General features: G+C 42.7%; 1 long non-coding RNA gene across 1 annotated transcript; it reads left to right on the forward strand.

Moving 5' to 3' along the window:
* The first annotated feature begins 984 nt into the window (after nucleotides 1-984).
* Nucleotides 985-3,681, forward strand: LOC147573452 (uncharacterized). Its single transcript, XR_015244523.1, has 3 exons — nucleotides 985-1,096; nucleotides 2,138-2,264; nucleotides 3,218-3,681. It is a non-coding gene; the product is annotated as an uncharacterized LOC147573452 (long non-coding RNA).
* Nucleotides 3,682-7,180: the final 3,499 nt, after the last annotated feature.

The following is a 7,180-nucleotide window of genomic DNA, read 5'->3' on the forward strand; positions in this document are numbered from 1 at the left end:
TTTGATAGTTTTGAAATGCCTCAAATCAATTTTGATCAATTATATTTTCTTTGAAACTGTCCATTGCACTGAGAATTTTCAGAAAAATTTATTTAATATTGAATTTAACTTGATTCCAAAGATACATATGTGTTAATTTTAGAACACTTGAAAATGTAGTAAAGCAAATTTTAAAAATAAAAATCACATGGATTTCAAGCTCCTTTTAACATTTTGGTTTATAAACTTTATATCTGTCTAGCTGGTTCCATAATTTGTTTAATAAAACATGAAATTTTGTCATTATTTTTCAAAAAACGTGATTTAAGCACTATATAATATTTTACACTATGGATTTACCATAAGTTATTTATCTAATTTCTTATTGTTAGAAATTAGTTAATTCTACTTTTTCTTATGAATAACACTAGAATTATATAGCTTTGTAAACATGTATACAATATGTGGTTATTTTCTCAGTATATATTTTTAGAAAGAGAGTTGGTAAGTCAAAGGTTATGAATATTTTAAGCCTTTTTGGTCCTTATTTCCAAGCCAGTTTGCCTATCTATACCTTTACCAACTCTGGCTATTACCTTTCAAATATCTGGCTTGTTTTGTTTTTTTCATCTTTTTGTTATTATTTAGATTAAACATTTTTTTACATATGTATTGGGCATTTATAGTTCTAATTCTCTGAGTTGCCTATTCATATGCTTCCCCCATTTCTATAGGGTGCTCATATTACCCTTATTAATTTAGATGATCTGTCAACTGTATAGATTGAAAATATTTTTTCCTAGATTGCTGTGTGCTTTTGATTTTTAATTTCTGGAGATTACGGAAACGTTTCTTATTTATGTAGTCTATTAATTTTTTTTCCTTTATGCTTTCTTTTTTTACTTTTTTTTTTTTTTTGTAAAGTTTATTTATTTTTGAAAGAGAGAGAGAAACAGAGCATGAGTGGGGGAGGAGCAGAGAGAGAGGGAGACAGAGAGGGAGACACAGAATCCGAAGCAGGCTCCAGGCTCTGAGCTGTCAGCCCAGAGCCAGATGCGTGGCTCCAACCCATGAACCACCAGATCGTGACCCAAGCTGAAGTCGAACGCTTAACCAGGTGCTCCTTCTCTTTTACGTTTATACTTGGAAAGGACTTCATTATTTTATTTTGTAATTTTTCTCATTATTTCATGTAAAAAAGCTCTTATCTCTTATTACTTTCCCTCGCTCATTTCCAGTTTTATTTGAGCTTATTCTTGCTTTCCTTTTTATTGTTGAATTGGCCGGCGTAAAGTCTGTTTTCTTACAGCTTTAATGAGTCACCTTACGCATTTATACTGCGCCTTCTCTTTTTGGTTTTTATCCATTTAATTTGTACCCAGCTTTCCTTCGGCTTGTTTTGTTGTTCATTTGTTAAATTCTGGAAACAAACATTTAATTCATTTATTGTGATTCTTTCTTGTTTAATAATAAAACAACTTATTGCTTTGCATTTCTTTTCCCTAAGTGTAACTTTGGCAGTGGTCCATGAGCTCTGACAAAGCGTTGTTTTGTTCTCATTTTATTGTTGTCTAAATAGTCTGTAACTGAGGTTTTTATTTCCCTTTTGACTCAATAACTATTTATGAGAATTTTTTTACTTATTTATTTATTATCCACGTTTCTAGAATTTTCTTTGTGGCTGTTAGAACTGTTGCCATTTGGTTTAGTTCTATCGGGGAATTTGGCCTGTAAACTTTTCTTTCTCATCGAGATTTTCTCGACAGTGCAGTACGTGGCAAGCTTTTGAAAACGTTGTACTAACACTTGAAAAAGTATTTATAGGGAACAAAGTTGGATATCCTATATATCTTTAGTCTTAGTTTCTTGTTTTCTCAGTTGATGTATTGAAGGCAGCTGAGGGTCATTAACCTTCTCACAAATGCGTCTCTTTTGGGTCCTGTGTACATTTCCAAAACGTTTAAATATCTTGAAGGTTCATACAGAGCTTTATGATATCTTCATTGGAGATTTTATTCTTTTCCTAATTAAATGACCTTCTTTCATTCCAAGCCTTGGATTATTTTTTCCTTTCTTTGTGTGCGAATCTGTCCTTTTTCAATGCCTTTTTTTAGACCCCTTATTCTCATTTTTTTATAGGCCTCTCATTTTTTTATAGGTTCATGGAAGTAGAATGTAGTCAAGTTTTACTTTTACTCCGAGGAAATTCAACAACAACTTGGCAAGGTGAAGGGTACATATTTGGAACCTAGGACCCTGCACATGGAGGCAAGAGAAACACAGGGGTAATTATTATATCTAGGGCCCTATTTCCACCCTCGTAGGTTGGTATTGTCTGGGGAATGTGAATTTACTTTCAGAGCTAATGTGTATGTTCACATTTCTTTTATTTATATTTTGTGTTTTCCATTTTATTTATATACTTTTTTTGGATGTTCTCTTTTTGGAGGGCACCTGGATGGCTCCAGTCAGTTAAGCACCTGACTTCCACTCATGTGGAAGTGGGTTCGTGGGTTTGAGCCCCGTGTCGGGCTCTGTGCTGACAGCTCAGAGCCTGGAGCCTGCTTCAGATTCTGTGTCTCCCTCTCTCTGCCTCTTCCCCTGCTTGCACTTTGTCTCTCTCTCTCTCTCTCTCTCTCTCTCTCTCCCTCTCTCTCAAAGGTAAATAAAACATTAAAAACATTTTTAATGTTCTTTTTTTAAAGGTTATTTATTTATTTTGTGAGAAAGAGAGAGAGCATGTGTGAGCACAAGCAGGGGAGGGGCAGAGAGAGAGGGAGAGAAAGAGTCCCAAGCAGGCTCCCAGCTGTTAGCGTAGGGCTCAATCCCATGAATCAAGAGATCATAATCTGAGCAGACATCAAGAGTCCAACGCTTAACCGACTGAGCCACCCAGGCGCCCTGTGTTTTCCATTTTAAATGATGTGTTCATTGATCTCCCAATATAATCCTCACGGGCTTTGTTTTGTTTTTCTCTCTTCTTCCTGTTCTCTTTTCGTAGGATTTGGAAAGTTTTCTTTCTTTCCTAAAAAGCAATTTAAGGTTCTACTGTTAAATTTTCAAGAAAGAGCTCTACCTTGAGCTTGAACCACAGGCTCCTGAGGGTTCAGACAAGTCTGGCGAGCTTCAGGGAGGCACATGCCAGGGGTCTATTTTCATGAAGGACTGAGGGATTTCCTGGGAAAGAAGCATGTACTTTCTCCACATTTATCATCTTCCTTGCATCATTTTCCTTTAGGAATCTCCTAAGAGAAGAGAGTGTCACATATAATAAACTGTGGCAGGTTAAAGATGTCTGTGAATTTTGACGCTCCTCCCATGGAGACCTGGGGTCCTGTGTCTTCTTCTCTTGGACCTGGGCGGGCTCTCTGACTGCCTGACGAGTAGAATTGGGCAGAAGATTCTCTGTGCCGGTTTCTGAGCCCAGGCAACTTCTACTTCCTGTCTCTGGGAGCACTCGCTTTTGGTACCCTAGGCGGCCACGTAAGGAGTAGGACTTCTCTGCTCCACGTGGACAAAGCTGGAGCTACATGGAGAGTGAAAGGGGCCCCATTGAGCCCAGTCCTCCAGCCATTCACCAGGGTGCCTATGCGGGAGTGGAGAAGCGTTTTGAAAATGAATCCTCTAGCCCAGCTGACACCATGTGACTCAGAGATGAACCGTCCGGCTGAGCCCTGTCTACATCCTTCCCACAGAATCCTGAGCAAGATAAAGTGACTTTATGTATTTATTTGTTTGTTTGTTTATTTATTTATTTATTTATTTATTAAAGTTTACTTATTTATTTTGAGAGCGGGAAAGAGTGCAAGGAGGGGAATGGCGGAGAGAGCGGGAAGGAGGGAGAATCCCAAGCAGGCTCCTCACTGTCAGCACTGGGCACAGTGTGGGGCTTGATCTCACGAACGATGAGGTGACGACCTGAGCCCAAATCAAGAGCCGGACGCTTGACCAACTGGGCCACCCAGGTACCCCCATAAAGTGGTTTTTAAAGTCACCTAATTTGCGAATAGTTGGATACCTCACAATAGGTAACCAATACTCAACTTTGGACATTGGAGAGAAGACTGATGATTTTGAGGGGTGATAAACATTCACCTCTCTTCTGGCCCAGCTCTGCATGGGCTTGTACCTACATACCATGGACAGCAACGCAACCCCGAGGAATCGTTTTTTTATGGCAAACTATTTAGATTATAGGGGTTTAAGCACTACCGCACCCACTAACAAATTATAACCAAAAAAGTTGAGACAATTCCCTTCACCCGTCCTTGTATTTTCTCCACACTTCTCCCTCTCCTTGCATCATTATCAACGACCTTTTCCTTTCTTCTACATTCTGGAGAGTTTCTCTAGCCTGTCTCCATCCCATGACTTGATGATCACCTATTGATTCTGCCCTTTCCTGCATGAAATCCGGATTTCGATTTTGTCAGTACATTTCTGTTTCCTTACGGTTCTTCTGGATCCCATTTGCACTTACTTGTATCTCACTCTGTTGGTGTGAGTCTCATCCCTCTTAGAGCTTGGTATACCAGTTTCATGGAAATCGTATCTTGGTGGATGCTCTTCAGGGCCCCCAAGAGTTCCCTAGAGTCATTATCTCCTTCTTGTGGATTGTGTTTTCAAAGTCCTGCTCATCCTTTGCCTCTTCAGGGTGTTGCTCTCTTTCCTTTCTCAGTAGGTTGTGGTCACCCGCAATGTTCGCTTTTCCCCTGTTTCTTGAGAAAGCTCTCTCCAGACACAAGGAGGTGTTGAATATCTCCATCCAGCTCTCTCTTCGCCAGCACACGGGTCTCAAATGCCATTCGCAGTCCAAGCGAGTGGCACATTGGTGTGCTCGGTTTCAGTCTGGCCCACGCTAAGTCACAACTCTAGCTGACTTTTATCTTTAAGGGCTCTGGCGCATCCAGATGGGGTCACTGTCTCCTCCCTCTGAGTTCTGTTTCCTGGTCTGCGTGTTTACAGGGTTCTTCTTGTCTCCACATCCTTCCCCCATACCACTAGGAGCTTCATGTGAACAGACAGACACCGAGTTCTAAGGCTGGGAGTCATAGGTGAAGGTTCTAGATGCTCTTGTGAGCCTCCTTCTGTTTACCATTCCCAAGCAGATGATGCTACATCGCCTCGCCATGCCTTTGCTTGTGCCGTGACCGCTGCCTGGAATGTCTCTGTTGTGCTTGCCCATCGCACAGTGTACCCGGTGAAATCCTGCTTACCTTTGAAGTTCCACTTAAACGTTGTCATCTTCCCTCTGCGAACTTTGCTCCTATGCCCTCATTCCTGCTCTGTGTACCCATGGCATGTGCTCAGGTTTTATAGAGCTTATTTTATTGTCTATCTTATTTTATTTTATTTTTTAAAAGTAACGTCTACACCCAGTGTGGGGCTCAAACTCACAACCTTCAAATCAAGAGTCGCATCCTCTATCAGCTGAGCCCGCCGGGCACCCCCTTCGTTGCCATTTATTGCTGTGAAAAATGGTACGTTCCTCAAAGGAAACGGGCAGGCCTTATTCACTCTCATGTCTCCAACCCCAGCATGGTGCAGGCTTTGCACAGGACCTGATGCATAGTAGGTCTCATACGTGTTTGCGGAAGGGGTTGGTTTTGCTCTCGTGGGGTCTTGCAATTGACTGAACAGCCCAAAGACTCTTGTCACCTCGGGGTCGGAATTGGGTCTCAGGTCAAAAGGGCCCAAGTGTCCAAAGATCAGGCCTCATTGCACCTGCTGGTAGTCTACTGGTGTGAAGGATGTGGCCGGTTCACTCAGGCCATGAGGGTCCTACCTCTCCCTTTGGATGACTCCTTAGGATCAGTCTGTTTAGCAATATCAGTGCTATACTTGGGGAACAGAGTGTAGTGAATCATGGAAGGCCTCCAGTGCCGCGCTCCAGAGTTTGTGGGGGCTAGGAATGCACCGTTCCCTGGTCGTGCACTTCCGGTCATATCTATCCACGTCATTGTTCCCCAGCCCGTCTGTAACGTGGGAGGGATACCAGTACATACCCTGTAGGGTTGTCGTGGAGATTAAATGAGTCACTACACGTAAATCACGGAGCATGCTGCCTGCTCATCGTAAGCACTACATAAGTGATGCGATTGTTATCCTTCTCAATGAAGATTGACTGGCCTTATCTGCCTGTGTTGAGAGGGATTCTGAGGCCTCATCTGGGCTTAGCTAGAGAAAAAGTACGGTGTCTCCTGTGCAGGAGGTGGTGGTCCACACGCCAAGGATTTGCAAGTCTTGCTGTAGGCACTAGGAAACTGAGAAGTTTTCATTTTAGCAGGGCACTACAGGAGTGGTGTGGATCTGGCAGCTTCTAGACGATCCCTGGAGTTTAGTTCTAAGGAGAGGCCAAAGGAATTGCTACCTAATCCCTCTTGGTAGAAATGACGGAGCGTGCGTGGGCAAACACGTTGAGCGCACATCACGCGTGCACGTAACTAACACCCAAGAAGACGGAGGCAACAACCTCAACGTGTGTGACCCGTGCTTTTGTCTCTTCTCCGCGCCCTGGGCCAAACTTTTCTGTGGCGAAGTAAAGGGTTAAGAGTCTAGAGAGGCTCCTGGGCCCATTTTGCATATGAGCATTTCCATGTTAATAGGACATTTAAGGGAAAATGCTCTCTGTCAATTGATTGTATAAATATTTTATCCGGCGTAAGTGGCAGCAATGACGGTCTCTAGAAGACTTTCCCTGCGAGCGGTGTGAAGGATAAAATTAGGGCGTTATTGTGGAAGAAATAGGACACAATGGGGAGTTACAAACACTTGATCCAAAGTGTAAAAAATGGTCCCCTCGCCTCTGTGCAGCCTGGAGCCCGGGCCGATTAAATCCATAATGGAATGAGTAAGTTTGGGCCGCATAAATTTGTCTCCCTTCCCCAGGAATCCTGCCCGCCGCCCGGCTAGATTAATGGCCAGGAGCCCCGCACATAATGAAGTGCGCTACCCTGGCACCCGTTCATGAATTTATTATGGTGTCCACAATTGGGCTGGATGGCGGAGACATCTTTATAAATCCTGCATTTAGCGCTGCCGAGATGAGCACTTCACTCCTAATGGCGAGCCTGATTTATCACCAGGGGCCTTGCTCCTCAGCCAGGCCCCCTCCTCAGCACTTCTCGAAGGAAATACAGGTCATCTTGCTGATGGAAATGAAATGTGAAGGTAATTAGAGGAAGCCAAATGGAGATGGGAG

The sequence above is a fragment of the Puma concolor genome, chromosome E2 (genome assembly GCF_028749965.1).
Source record: "Puma concolor isolate L17-30 chromosome E2, mPumCon1.1.hap2, whole genome shotgun sequence".
In the NCBI taxonomy this organism is placed as follows: Eukaryota; Metazoa; Chordata; class Mammalia; order Carnivora; family Felidae; genus Puma; species Puma concolor.